Source organism: Lagenorhynchus albirostris, chromosome 17 (genome assembly GCF_949774975.1).
Source record: "Lagenorhynchus albirostris chromosome 17, mLagAlb1.1, whole genome shotgun sequence".
In the NCBI taxonomy this organism is placed as follows: domain Eukaryota; kingdom Metazoa; phylum Chordata; class Mammalia; order Artiodactyla; family Delphinidae; genus Lagenorhynchus; species Lagenorhynchus albirostris.
This window is the reverse complement of record NC_083111.1, coordinates 70992004-71007944: the sequence shown is the minus strand read 5'-3', so window position 1 is coordinate 71007944 and position 15941 is coordinate 70992004. Positions and strand designations below refer to the sequence as shown.

At 39.3% G+C, this 15941-nt stretch overlaps 1 long non-coding RNA gene across 1 annotated transcript in view; it reads left to right on the top strand.

Moving 5' to 3' along the window:
• The window catches only part of LOC132508352 (uncharacterized), a 106287-nt gene extending 101995 nt beyond the window's left edge, over window positions 1-4292 (top strand). Inside the window, exons 2-3 of the long non-coding RNA XR_009536546.1 lie at window positions 3498-3662; window positions 4209-4292. This is a non-coding gene — a long non-coding RNA (uncharacterized LOC132508352). The remainder of the gene's footprint in view (window positions 1-3497; window positions 3663-4208) is intronic.
• Window positions 4293-15941: the final 11649 nt, after the last annotated feature.

Here is a 15941-nt window from a genome sequence, read left to right as displayed (position 1 = left end):
TTCCCCGATCCTGTTCAGATGCTGTTCTGGGTCTAGGCCGTCTTTGTCCCTCACAAGTGCACACTCCCCTTCGCTGCTACAGCCCTAGCCCTACGGCGGAGTTGACCATAGAGCAAGAGGTGCTGGTGCAGGCTCTTGACGTGGGCTATGGTGTGGACTGGGATGGTCATGGGAAACTGGCCAGAGCCCCATGCAGTTTCAATCTGCTTCCAGTGCCTTGTTTTGGGAGTGTGTGTACACTCTTCAAGAGTGGAGTCTAGGTTTCTTACAGTTTTCCTGTTACTTCCACTTGTTTTCAAACCACCTAAGGGAACCTGACTTTCCAGCACTGGTCCCCAGGGTTGGGGTACTCAATATGTGGTTTGAACCCTCATGCCCCAGGGAGGATCCTGGCCTGTATAATCCCCCTCCCTCCTCTTCCATGTTCCCTTCCAGGGGCCCAGGTTCTAACATGATTGCCTCTCTTCCCTTCCTACCCAATTTCGTGTGGATCTTTTTTGCAGCCTTGGTTGGACAAGGGTCTTCCTGCCCGTCTCCAGTTAGTTTTCAGTGAGAATTGTTCCACGTGTAGATGTATTTTTGATGTGTTCATGGGAGGAGGTGAGCTCCACATCCTCCTACTCTGCCCTCTTGATCTCCCCTCTTCTATGCATCAATATTGTTAGAGTGCTTAGAATAGTACCTGGTGCATAATAAATGGTACATAAATGTTTGTTTATAAAAGAAGTGGCCATATGGTAAAATCTCTGGTTCGGGAAATTCCTAATAATTTGATGTGGCCAAAGGCGTGAGTCAGCGGGTTTCTCTCCTCTATATTTTTAATGTAGACACTTAAGAAACTTGATTAGCATTCATGGGCTTAGGAGCCCAATTCCCCACTGTTAATTATTAATGAACTCAGGTATCACTTGGGGCCTCTCTGCCCATTAGAGATTTTGGTAACTTTGTCTTAATGCTCTAGGACTCAACCATTAGGAAAAGTGTTGAGTCCTCTCCCTAACTTTTGAACATGTCTGATATTGTAATAGGGATTGGAAACTGGATAAAGTACCTTTCTCTGTCATGTAAAAGAGGGTCCTACATTTCAGTGTAGGATGCTGACTGTCCGGTAAGCAGCAACTCCTTCCATTCCTAGTGTCACTTCCTGTTCCCAGAATGCTGCTGCTGGAACTCCAGGCATCAAATCCTAGTTGTAGACCAGAAGAAAGATTTCCTAAAAAGTGAAAGGAAAAAAAAACCCAAAACCTTATTGATTCTTTTTAAAGGAGTCTTAGAAGAAATTCTAGAAAATAATTCTGCCTTTATCTCTTTAGCCAGATACTAGAGAGGATCAAAAATAATCTTTTAGATGAACACACATTGTCAAGGGAGAGATATTAGGAGGTAACTTTTCAGTTTTTACATGCAGTTCCCTTGTCACCATTCCCAAATATCTCAGACCCATGTATGGACATGGGTGTATACTCCGTCTCTCACCAGCCTTCAGAAGAAATCTATCTCATAATGTTATATTTTGAGACTTACTGAAGTTCGTTATAGGTTTAGAGATGTAGGAATCACAGGTAAGCCATTCGGCCACTTAAGCCTGTCATGTTACCCAACAACACTTTTCTGTGCACCTCCCCTATTCCTTCCAAAAACTTTTTTTTTTTTAATTGTGATTAGCTTTTTTTTTAACTCAGCATAGTTCTCTGGCGATTCATCCAAATTGTTATGTGTATTAAGACTTCACTCCTTTTTTAAAAAAAATTAATTAACTTATTTATTTTTGGCTATGTTGGATCTTCGTTTCTGTGCGAGGGCTTTCTCTAGTTGCGGCGAGCGGGGGCCACTCTTCATTGCGGTGCGCGGGCCTCTCACTGTCGCGGCCTCTCTTGTTGCGGGGCACAAGCTCCAGACGCGCGGGCTCAGTAGTTGTGGCTCACAGGCCTAGTTGCTCCGCGGCATGTGGGATCCTCCCAGACCAGGGCTCGAACCTGTGTCCCCTGCATTGGCAGGCAGATTCTCAACCACTGCGCCACCAGGGAAGCCCCCAAAAACTTTTTATAATGTCAGAGCTTCCAATATGTGACTTTCTCTGCTGCCCACAGAACCCTGGAACATACTGCCTAGCTCTCTCCCTGTTTCCCCTCAGTTCTTTGAGGGAAGTGATGATCAGCTAGTTAGAAGGCTGGAGAACAAGAATAAGGATAGCGACCAACCATTTATCAAGTGTCCGGCATGTGGCAAATGCTCTGTTATATAACTAATTTTTATAACAGCCTATCGAGGAGGCTGCTGTCATCCCATTGTCACCAATGAGGAAATTCAGGCTCAAGAGACTATAGTAAGCGGCCCAATTGCATTGAAGCAGTGCTTACATTATTTGCGGCTCATACATTTATTCACTTGTGCGTTCTTTCATTCAATATTTCATTTTCACAAAACTCAATGAGGACATAAATGACAAACTGGGGTTACAACCAGGGGCAGTCAAATAAGCTCTCTGTTTTATGTGATTTTCCATCTAATTCTTTTCAACTCTTCTCTCCTCCAGGAGAGGCCCCCTTCCTTCAACTCTCTCTGAAATTACAAGGGTTTCTAGATCCCTTATCATAAAAGCCTCCTCTTGACACGTTCTGGTTTGTCAGTGCCATTCTTGAAATGCTGCTCAGACTTGAAACTAATTCTAGATGTGGACAAAAAGCAAAACCAAACAAACTTTAATTCGAGACACTTCTTTTAATGGTAGACGGTCAGATCAAAGAGGGCAACTACTCTAATTAGAAGTTGTGTTACTAGCACCAAGTGCTAAGCCTAGCACAAGTTGAATAATGAGATTTTGAAAGGGCTTGGGGCTGTACAGTTTAGTGATGATTTTATTTAGTGGAATGTGAGAACTGTCTACAGATATCTGAAGGGTTGTCATGTGGAACTGGGATTCGAGTTGCCTTTGTTGCTCATAATAACCTTCTATTAATAATAATAACCATTATTTATGCAGCACTTTCTAAATATCCACTAAGTGTATGACTTGGAATATACTTTATTCCCTATAACAACTTTATTATTTGGGAATTATTATCATTTTGGAAATACTATTTCTATAAAATACAGAAAGCAGCTGAGGTTTGGAGAGTCAAACTATTAATACTTAGGAACACTCAGAATAAGTAGTAATGAGAATCAAATCCATAGCTCTGCTGACTTAACCCGAAGCAGTGAAATTACTGAATTTTTGGACCATTCTCATTTACGCCCAAGGCCTCAATTTCTCATCTGTAAAACAAGCAGTTTGAGTCCTAGGCTTTATAGAAGCAGTAGTGTGCTGGAGCCCACGTGGAATCTGAGAGCGGATGGGTTTATTTTTAGAAATGATGTGAGCTGGTTTTAAACACAGCATCACTGGCAATTAAACTATGTAGACTGCACATTTAACATATTACGTTAAAATATAAAGTGCTCAAATTCATTATTTTCTAATATTTGACTTCATCTATTTTATCTGTTCTCTTTAGGATATGAATAGCTATTGCATCTCTATGGTGGAAATAAATATTATAAAATAGCTGTGCAACTGCCATCTTTTCCCAGCTTTCCATTCAGTGGGGTCATTTTATAGCTTGTTATCTGCCAGATGGGAGTATTTACACCGTGAAAATCGGCAAATACTACAAATCAAGGTGTGGTTTATTGTTTTGTTGATTGTATTGACTTATGAAAGTGATGGAAAATATAATACAGATTCAAGTTAAAATGTCATATCTATAGGCATTACAGCTGAGTTGCACAAAAAATAGGGAAATATTCTCCCAGTATTTGAAAACCATGATCCAATTCATAAAAGAAAGCACTCAATGTCTTTGATGAATGAAAGAAGTTCCATCCAAGTTTGTTGTTTCACTTTGTCTTATTCATTAACATAAATGGATGTTGGTTGACATTTTTAATTTGTCAGTTGGAAAATAGGTTAGCTATAATGAAGGATTCAGTACAGTCATTGAAAATATTCAGCGAGAATCATTTGGCTATAGGGAATTTATAATAATGTTATTTCTATTTATTAACTTGAGCTACATATCCTTTATAGACATAAAGTATGTATGTTTATATATAAATGTAAATATACACACACACACATAAAACACTGTGGAGCTGGTTGTTAAATGCTCACTAGCACATACTTAAACTGCATATAAGGAAGGCCTTTCTTATCTTTGATATTTTAGGAGTCTAACCAGGACCAGAAGGTAGACACCACAAAAAACCAAGCACTATGAAGAATCAGAGAGGTAGTGAGGTCCCCATCACTACCTATCAGAAAGTTTCTGATCAGAAACTATCAGAAAGTTCCATAGCAGCTAAGGAAGAGGACGCCGGTGTGAAAGGTGGGTACAGTGTATTCACAAGGCAGTAGCCAATGGCTTGTGAGACTTTCCAGAGTCTTATCTATTTGTTGATATCCCTTCATGAGCTGAAACTTTCTGGAGGGTCAGAATACATGACTCCTTGAGCCTATTTCCTCCACTTCTGTGTAAGCTTCCTCAATGGCTGTGTATCTTAGGTGTTTAGGTATTAGCCTCTCACGTGAGAGTTTATGTTTCTTGGGTCTGAAGACTGTCTACCTATAAATAAGAGTTGTTCAAGAAATCTTTTTTTTCTCTTTGAGTGCATTTTGAGGGAAATCATTATAAATTCAGTTCTCCCTTTTAGTTCCTCAAACTCTAGAACTGTGCAGAGGTTATAAGAAAACCTTCTCTCAATAAATTCTCTCTACTGCCCCATCCTTAAAAACAGAGCGGTTTTCTCTTCATCAATAGACAACATCCTGGCATGTTAGCTGTAGATTACAATGTTTAACTGTGATGATTTCCTTAGAACTTCAGGACCAAATTCAACTGAAGCAAACCAGTGAATACGTTTTCTTTATTAACTTGGCATTGATACTTGTTTAACATCAGTGAAAAGCCAAGTAGAGGGAATTTGAATGTTAGGAAGTTAATATTGATTGAGTGTGCACTGTGTTCCAGAATTGTTCTAAACACATTATGTATGTTTTAATCTTCATCATTCTACAAGGGAATAGACAGGCTGAGAGGTAAAGATGGCTTACCCAACACCAAACCAAATACCTTGTAGGTGGCAGAACTAGGATTTGAACCGCCCATTCCAAATACTGTTGTTTTTCATATCAGTCCCTTTGCCTCTTTGTAGAATGCTTCTATTTGGAAATAGATGTTTCAACAGTTTCTACAGGATAACCATTCAATTGATATTTCATAATTATTTATAGGAATAGAGTATCATAGTGACAGAGTGAAAAGGAGTATTTGAAAAAACTGTGGAGATTGCCTTAGCTGTTTTTGACTGACTCAAAGACATGAAAAAAAAACCCGCCCAGAATGGGTCTGAGCCCTTAAACCCGTGAGACCCATATATTCTGCTGTCAAAGGCCCCGGTTCCCCACCCGCAGGTTTCTCTAACCACTGACCCACAGCCTCCTTGCACATGATTGAGTTCCGTCTCCTTCATTCCCTGTCCGGCTTCTCTAGGCTTCTCCTTCTCTTCTGCTGCTTCTCACTCTTCATCTCTCCAGAAAACACTTGCAACCATTTCTAGCACTTAAAACCCTAATGTTAGCCCACTGGCCCCAGGAATGTACACTAAGGCACTAGCTGCAACATGGTTTTCCTCATTTATTCTGACTCGTTATCTTTAGAGTTGTCAGTACCACTGAGGGTATGACCTGGATACTCTGCCACGGTTCACATGAACCCAGACCTCACAAGAACCCGATGAAGTGTTTGTTAGGCTTAAAACCATGCACCAGCATGCGGCAAATCTCTGTATCCCTCATAACTTCCTTACTTATAGACACCTGCTGCATTTCTTCCAAGTAGCCTTAGCTCTTAACATCTTGTACAGGGATATATGTGAACCCATTACTAACTGAAGTCTCCAGAAAAACAAACGTAAAAAAGGTGTTACCTGAGGCCAAGAAACAAGACCCAGAACTGCTGAAATGACTTTGCACACACACATACTCTTGGGAATTCAGTAATGGAGTAAACATAACTTGATCTAATTAATAGTCTCAAAGATAACTCCATATACATTAGTCTGGTATAACCTACAAAACAAACATCCTAAGTCTGTATTTTGGCAATACTCCACATGTGCAGGTTTCAGGACACTTCCCTAAGTGGCCTAAGGATTAAGAAACCAGTATCTTTTAGAAGGAGAGTGATAACATTGATTTATGCTTTAAGGGCTTATAAATGGTGGAGACAGAATAATTCTGAATAATATGCAGAAAGTATATGCCTACTGAGCTTCAAAAAAATGATGGTTTCTAAGTCAACTGCTGAGTTTTCCTAAAGACACTTCTAAAAACTTTTGAGCGACACAAAAGAAAAAAAAGAAAGAAATAGAAAGTCTTCTCAAAGCAGTTACACTCTGTTCTCTCCCTTGTGCATTTCAAAGAAGCTATTCAAAGCTAGTACATTTTAACATATAAACCAGGACTGTGCAACTAGCCCAACTATCAATTTATGTTCTTTTTTTGAAACAACTTGTATTTTGCAATCCACTCTCCCTTTTAATTATTACAACAATGACTTAGAATAATGTTTCTCTTAACTAACTGAGAGGTTGTATTCTCATTACCCACTGCATTGCTAGTCATTTTTTTTTTCCCACCCGTATTTGGCATTCTACAGCAGGTATGGGGTTTGTATCTTCACAGGCCAGCCTGTCTGGAAAGGGCTTTATGGCAGCACTACTGAGTATTTTCTCCCCTCAGCCTCCATAAAGTGGCCACTTCCTTGATTTCCACCTCTGCCAAGCTGGAATAATGTCACCTTCTTTGGGTGGATGCTAGGAGCAAATAAAATAGCTCTCGGTACATGCTTCTTTCTCTGTAATCCTGTCCTCTTCTCCATAGCCCTTTCCTATCCCCCTTCACTGCCCTTTCAGCGGTGGTGATTTCTGGGAGGAAGACATTGGACTTCGATTAAGAAGGGCTTATTGCCATCCCAGTGCAGCTAATCATCATGTTGGCCTGTTTTCTCAATTGTGAACAGACTGAGTTACGACTCAGTCTGATTATCCTAGCATTGCTTGTGGTTTTTATGTAGTCTACCTTTGACTATTTTCTATGTACTGGACACTGATCTAAACAATTTACAAATGCTTATTTCAATTTATATATCTTTAAGGGGATATTTTAAATTTTAAAAATCAAGGTAAATATATTAGTATCCCAGCTGGCAGATGAAGAGGTGGAAGCACTCAGTGGATACCCAATTTTCCCAAAGTTTTAAAAGGGAAACAAAGCAATTTGAATTCAGACTACAAAGCTTCTCCACCACCAATCCAACCCACGGCAGTGGCCTCTTTTGAAATTTCCAGCATCAATTTCCCTGACTTATTGGTTTCGACCATTCAGCACAGGCCCTGTAGCCAATTAAAACCATTTCCATGGTCACTACTAATTCAATCTGACTCACTTCTACAGACACTGCTTTCCTGAATTGCTTCTCTTTTTTATCCCTTCCTCTGCTTCCTTTTCCCTCCAACAAAAATTGCATTCCAGGAGATATACTCAGGACTGAGGATTCAGAAAAGAATACTAAGATTGTTGGCAGTCTGAAACACAGCACAGTGTAACTGTGTAGGAGGGCAAAGATAGATTTGACACAGGAAAACTGTCATGTCACATGTTATTTATTTCCCCCTGAGAGGCAGAGAGAGAGAGAGTTAGAGACACAGAACACATACCAGGAGAGTCACACAACCAAGCAGGGGCATAGAGACAGCAAATAGAGTGGACAGAACCATAAACTCTCCCTAGGGGGCCTTGGGGAAGGTTTCCCAGAGGTGTTCATATTTGAGCTGAATCTTGAAGAAAAGGAGGAGGCATTTCATGTAAAAATATGGAACATTCTAGGCAAAGAGAAGACTAAGGAAAAGGCCCTATTTTGTGTCAGGAATGGAGCATTTAAAGGGACTGGCCTTGGGGAAGGAGAGAAGGAACTAAGTTTGAAAGGGGTGACTTGCAGGCAACATCTAAAGGGTGTGTGCGTCCATACTTAAGATATTTTTATCACTTCTGGTGAGCACTATAAAGCCACTGAAAGATGATCAGATTTATCCTTTACAAGCTTATCTTGCAGATACTCTGGAGAAGAAACTGGAGGAAACCTCTTGTAGTAGTTTTGTTAAGAAATGATGAGGTGATAAACCTTTAGCCAGACTCATCAAGACAAAAAGGGAGAGGGCTCAAATCATTAAAATTAAAAATGGAAAAGGAGAAGTTACAACTGACACCACAGAAATACAAAGGATCATAAGAGACTACTACAAACAACTATATGCCAATAAAATAGACAACCTAGAAGAAATGGACAAATTCTTAGAAAGAGACAACCTTCCAAGACTGAACCAGGATGAAACAAAATATGAACAGACCAGTCACAAGTACTGAAATTGAAACAGTGATTAAAAAACTTCCAACAAACAAAAGTCTGGGACCAGATGGCTTCACAGGTGAATTCTATCAAACATCTAGAGAAGAGTTAACACCTATCCTTCTGAAACTCTTCCAAAAAATTGCAGAGGAAGAAACACTTCCAAACTCATTCTATGAGGCCACCATCACGCTGATACCAAAACCAAAGATACCACAAAAAAAGAAAATTACAGGCCAATATCACCGATCAACATATATTCAAAAATCCTCAACAAAATACTTGCAAACCGAATCCAACAATACATTAAAAGGATCATACACCATGATCAAGTGGGATTGAAGAATCCTAGGGATTCTTCAGTATCCTCAAATCAATCAGTGTGATACACCATATTAACAAACTAAAGAAAAGACACCATATGATCATCTCAATAGATGCAGAAAAAGCTGTTGACAAAATTCAACACCCATTTATGAGAAAAACGCTCCAGAAAATGGGCATAGAGGGAACTTACCTCAACATAATAAAGGACACATATGACAAACCCACAACTGACATCATTCTCAATGGTGAAAAGGTGAAAGCATTCCTTCTAAGATCAGGAACAAGACAAGGATGTCCACTCTCACCACGTTTATTCAACATAGTTTTGGAAGTCCTAGCCCTGGCAGTCAAAGAAGAAGAAATAAAAGGACTCCAAATTGGAAAAGAAGAAGTAAAACTGTCACTGTCTGCAGATGACATGATACTATACATAGAAAATCCTAAAGATGCTACTAGAAAACTACTAGAGCCCATCAATGAATTTGGTAAAGTTTCAGGATATAAAATTAATACACAGAAATCTGTTGCATTCCTGTACACTAACAACAAGAGATCAGAGAGATTAATGAAACAATCCCATTTACTGTCACATCAAAAAGGACAAAATACCTAGGAATAAACCTACCTAAGGAGGCAAAAGGCCTGTAACTCTGAAAACTATAAGACACTGATGAAAGACATCAAATATGACACAAACAGATGGAAAGATATACCATGTTCTTGGATAGGGAGAATCAATATTGTGAAAATGACTATACTACCCAAGGCAATCTACAGATTCAGTGCAATCCCTATCAAATAACCAATGGCATTTTTCACAGAACTGGAAAAAAACATTTTTGCAATTTGTATGGAAACACAAAAGACCCTGAATAGCCAAAGCAATCCTGAGAATAAAAAACAGAGTTGGAGGAATCAGGCTCCCTAACTTCAGACTATATTACAAAGCTACAGTAATCAAAACAGTATGGTACTGGCACAAAAACAGAAATATAGATCACTGGAACAGCATAGAAAGCCCAGAAATAAACCCATGCACCTATGGTCAATTAATCTACAATAAAGGAAGCAAGAATATACAGTGGAGAAAAGACAGCCTCTTCAATAAGTAGTGCTGGGAAAACTGGACAGCTACATGTAAAGGAATGAAACTAGAACAGTCCCTAACACCATACACAAAAATAAACTCAAAATGGATTAAAGATCTAAATGTAAGGCCAGACACTATAAAACTCTTACAGGAAAACATAGGCAGAACACTCTATGGCATAAATCACAGCAAGATCCTTTTTGACCCACCTCCTAGAGAAATGGAATTAAAAACAAAAGTAAAGAAATGGGACCTAACGAAACTTAAAAGCTTTTGCACAGCAAAGGAACCCATAAACAAGACAAAAAGACAAAGAATGGGAGAAAATATTTGCAAATGAAGCAACCAATAAGGGATTAATCTCCAAAATATACAAACAGCTCATGCAGCTCTATGTCAACAAAAAACAAACATCCCAATCAAAAAATGGGCAGAAGAGCTAAGTAGACATTTCTCCAAAGAAGACATACAGATGGCCAAAAAGCACATGAAAACATGCTCAACATCACCAGTTATCAGAGAAATGCAAATCAAAACTACAATGAGGTATCACCTCACACCAGTCAGAAGAGCCATCATCATAAAGTCTACAAACTGCTGGAGAGGGTGTGGAGGAAAGGGAACCATCCTACACTGTTGGTGGGAATGTAAATTGGTACAACCACTATGGAGAACAGTATGGAGGTTCCTTAAAAGGCTAAAAATAGCCCACTCCTATACATATATCTGGAGAAAATCATAATTCAAAAACATATATCCACCCTAATGTTCATTGCAGCAGTTATTTACAATAGCCAAGATGTGGAAGCAACCTAAATGTCCATCGACAGATGATAAAGAAGATGTGGTGTGTGTGTATGTGTATATATGTGTGTGTATATATATATATATATATATATATATACACACACACACACACACATGATGGAATATTACTCAGCCATAAAAAGGAATGAAATAATGCCATCTTGCAGCAACATGGATGGACCTAGAGATTGTCATACTGAGTGAAGTAAATCGACAAATATCGTATGATATTTCTTATATGTGGAATCTAAAAAAAATGGTACAAATGAACTTATTTACAAAATACAAACAGACTCACAAATTTCAAAAACAAACCTATGGTTACCAAAGGGGAGACGTGGAGCGGGGATGGATAAATTAGGAGCTTGGAATTAACATACACACACTACTATATATAAAACAGATAACCAACAAGGACCTACTGTATAGTACAGGGAAGTCTCTCAATATTCTGAAATAATCTATATGGGTAAAGAATCTAAAAAAAAATGAATATATGTAAGTGTATAGCTGAATCACTCTGCTGTACTCCTGAAACTAACACAACATTATAAATCAACTATACTCCAATTAAAAAAAAAAAGAAATGAGGGTCTGAATTATAAGGGTGAGAATGAACATAGTGAGAAAGGGACAGATATAAGATTTGTTGATGTAGCGCTGGCAGGACCTAAGGGTAGAAAAGGAAAGGGGAAAGATGACTCCAGGATTTCAAGGTCATAGAAGGTGGGAGTGAGGAGTCACAGTCTATTTGTTCTTCCTCTTCAGTCCTTGACATGAGTCCCCTCCAACCTAACTACATCCCTCCTTGCCTTATCACCTACCCTTGTGAAACAGAAAACAGCAGCCCCCATGGGCACAGAAGCCCTGAGTCAGCAGATCCAGTCCCAACTCATCCCCCATCTCTGCAGCCCTTTTACAAGGACCCTCCCGTGCAGCCATGCTGGTGGCCTGGCCACCATCTCTGGGCTATAACCTCCTCATTCTCTAGTTCTTCTCCTGCCAGCTTTGGAAATGCCCTGATTTTTCTCTGTTCCACAAATCCCAACTGCAGCGTCCATAGACTATTTAACCTCCTTTAAAAATCACTGTCTTCTGTGAAATAGAGATTGAGAGATACTTGCTTCAGGTTATGCTGAAATCCAAGTCCCCTTCTATTTTTGGTAGATAAAGTAAACGTGGAAAAACGTTCATTCATTCATAAATGTATTCATTGAGCTGGCAGCATGCCGGATGGGTGAAATATAAGGTAAACATTGCCTATGGGAGTACAAGGATGGGTGGGGTCCCTGTGGCCACGGAACAGATACTATGGCATTAGAGAGGCAGATCGTGAAACAGATGAGCCAAGTAATGGAATAATGACAGATGCAGTGATTAATAGGAAGGGAACATTCAAGATGCAGTGTTGGGGAATAAGTGGGCAGGGGTGGACTTGCTTGAAACAGGTTCCTAAGGGAAGACTTCTCTGAGCAAGTGATACTTAAGATCAGAAAGACAAATGAGGAAGTAGCTACAACATGCAAGAACATATGAGTAAAATGCTATCTAAATAACAAAGCACAAGTCAGTATTGACCAGGAATAAAGGTAAACACTTAGACACGCTTTTCCTATCCCTATAGAAAGCCAGTGAGGAAGTCATGAAATCTTGGGGTAATTACCATGCCGTGCATGTACGGGACACTCCACTTTTAAGAAACCCATGTTGTCCTTGTATATAAAGGCAGAAATGGGTCTGTTGGGAGATACTACACCAGGGTTTGGTCAAAACCATCTATGAAGAGTGAGATAGTAAACATTTTAGGCTTTGTGGGCCATATGGTCTGTTGCAGCCACTCAACTCCACCACTGCGGCACGAAAGCTGCCATAAACAATGGATAAATGAAGGAGCATGCCTCTGTTCACTAACGTTTATTTATGGAGGCTGTTACATGAATTTTCATGTGTCAAATCTGATTCTTTTGATATTTTTTCAGCCATTCTAAATGTCCATCAACAGAGGAATGGATAAAGATGTGGTATACACACACACACACACACACACACAGAGACACACACACAATGGAATATTACTCAGCCTTAAAAAAGAACAAAATAATGCCATGTGCAGCAACATGAATGGACCTAGAAAGTGTCATACTGAGTGAAGTAAGGCAAACAGAGAAAGATAAATATCATATGATATCGCTTATATATGGAATCTAAAAAAATGGTACAAATGAACTTATTTACAAAATAGGAATAGAGTTACAGATATAGAAAACAATCTTATGGTTAGCGGGGGATAAGGGGATGGGAGAGGGATAAACTGGGAGATTGGGATTGACATACACACACTACTATATATAAAATAGATGACTAATAAGGACCTACTGTATAGCACAGGGAACTCTACTCAATATTCTGTAATGAGCTATATGGGGAAAGAATCTAAAAAAAAGAGTGGATATATGTATATGTATAACTGATTCACTTTACTGTACACCTGAAACTAACGCAACATTGTAAATCAACTATACTCCATAAAAATGATAGAAAAATCTATTCTTAGTTTGAAGACTTACAAAAACAGGCAGTGGGCTGTATTTGATCTGCAGGCTATAGTCTGGTGACCCTTACTCTTCAGCAAGGTGGTTAAAAGTACAAACTCTTTAAAAAAAAAAAAAAAAGCGCAGATTCTTAATCAGACTGTCGGGTTTGTTTCCAAGCTACTCCATTTGCCAGTGGTACATTTTCATGTCCAGGTCAAAGAAGAATTTACTTTGATCCTGCTTTGTTCTCTTATCTTTCTATCCTTTTCTTAGGCAAACTTCTTAAAAGAGTAATCTGTACTCCCTCTCTGCAGCAAATTGTGTTTTACAAAAAAGGCTTCAATAATGCTTCTTGTCTCTGATGCTCTTCCAGAATCATGCCCCCTCCCTTAACCCCCATCAAGAAGTAGTATTTGTGTTCCCTCCCCTTGAAACTGGACAGACCTTTGTGAATACTTCAACTATAATAGAATGCTACCTAAGTGATGCTACGAGACTTACAAGCTGGATCATAAAAGGTAATATAGCTTCTGCCTGCCTTGTTTAGGACCTGTGCCTATGGACCCAGGAACTGCCATGTAAGAAGCCTGTAATGACTGTTATTTCATCTTAAAGGCTTCATTAGAGAAGTCTCCAAAGCAGATGTGGACATAGGCAAAGAAAGAGCTGTCTATGTGTATTGTGTGACTGGAGTGTAAGGCATCTGGGGCAGAGCGTTGGCCAGTGATGTCAGCAGAAGCCATTTCATAGCAGACTTAATTATAGGTTTAGGATGTTAGACTGGACCTTAAGGGCAATATGTGGCCATTCTTTAATGGCCGTATATTTCTGTTTCAGAGGGACCACTCTGATTGCAATAGTAAGGCTGGATTAGAAGGAAGAAACAATGGTTTTGAGAGACCTGCTGAGAAGAAGCCCCTGGTAGAGTCTGAATGATGAGGACCTAAAGAAGGGCAGTGGTAATGGACATGCATAAGGGAATAGGATCAAGAGAGATTCCAGAGACCAACTGGGAAGAACACTGCCTATCTAGCTAATGGACAGAAATCAAAACAATTGGCATTTTAGTATCTTCCACTACTGTCATGTTAATAGAATAGATCCCTCTTTTATATAGCTAAGCCTCCTAGCCTTTCTCTTTCATGACTTTTTTCTCCTGTCAATACGCAGTATGGTTCCCATGTGGGTGGTTCATCTCCCTTCTCTTTAGCAGACAATGGGGAACCGCTCCTTGAATGCAAGATGCCACAGATAAGCTCAAAGCTGGCCCGATATGGTGAAAGGGCTTCTGGGCTCCCCCTGTGTAGCACCTGCCTCTGTAGACTACAGATCTGGTCCCCTGAAAATACCCTGGGAACCCAGTCCTGAAGCATCCTCCCAGCTGTTATCTTGGCACAATCACTGTGTTCTGGGTTTTTAATCTGGGAGATTAAATCTTTACATGCCTGAGTGGAAAGATCATATCCTTGTAATTTTTCACCTATATAATTTCTCAGATGCCGTAGTTTAACCTGTTGTATTTATGGCCCAACTGTAACTTAGAAGTCTTGTAAAATGACAATTTCAAAGGACAGCTCTTTCAAGTTGCCACTCAGAGCAGCTTTCTGAGTGAGTGTAGTGAACTGCGGTAAAACTGATCATTTCAGTCAATTAGATTTTTAGGCTAGTCACTTTTTACTGTTCTGAAAGAGAGAACGAAAGCATTTGAAAGCTAGAATCAATTACTGTCTAAATGTAGATCAAGGAGGAAGCTACACAAAAAACCATATTTATAGGTTTTTTTGGTAGAGATGAACCTTGTAAAGGTCACTGGAGTTCTATTATGGAATGTTCATTTTACATGAAGTAGAAGTCACTGTTAAAAAAGAAAAATGCCTAACAAGATCCTTTGAATAGAAACTGGGGACAGAGAATTAAAAGGTTGTTATGGGAGAATAGAAATGCTCAAGCTAGGAAAGGGAGGGGCTTGTGAAATGAATACCTATGGTATTCTTATATGGTATTCTTATAAAGACATTACTGATTGTTGATTCAGAAAGCTCTAAGTCTTATATAGTAGATATTCTGTGATTGTTCGTTTCTTTCATCCATACCCAAGACTGGATTACAATGTTTAGAGATTGTAAAAATGTCTAGTAAGAGATTGTGCTCTCTCTTTAGGTAACTGGAAAATCAAAACATCCCTAATAGTAAAGTAAGATTAATAGTAAAGTAAGGTTAATAGTAAAGTAAGGTTAAAGATAACATCAGAAATACTCTCATCTTATATACTTTGCAATTTCAAATTTTAAAAAGTCTTTCAAAATATTTTCTCACATTAAAAACAAATGTCCTAGGGATGGTAAAAAGAGGATGTAGGTCAGAATTGGATTGGGGCCATCCAGCAACACTAGTTTTTTGTTGTTGTTGTTTTTTAACATCTTCATTGGAGTATAATTGCTTTACAATGGTGTGTTAGTTTCTGCTGCATAACAAAGTGAATCAGCTATACATATACATATATCCCCATATCCCCTCCCTCTTGCATCTCCCTCCCACCCTCCCTATCCCACCCCTCTAGGTGGTCACAAAGCACCGAGCTCATCTCCCTGTGCTATGCGGCTGCTTCCCACTAGCTATCTATTTACATTTGGTAGTGTCTGTATGTCCATGCCACTCTCTCACTTCGTCCCAGCTTGCCCTTCCCCCTCCCCATATCTTCAAGTCCATTCTCTATGTCTGTGTCTTTATTCCTGT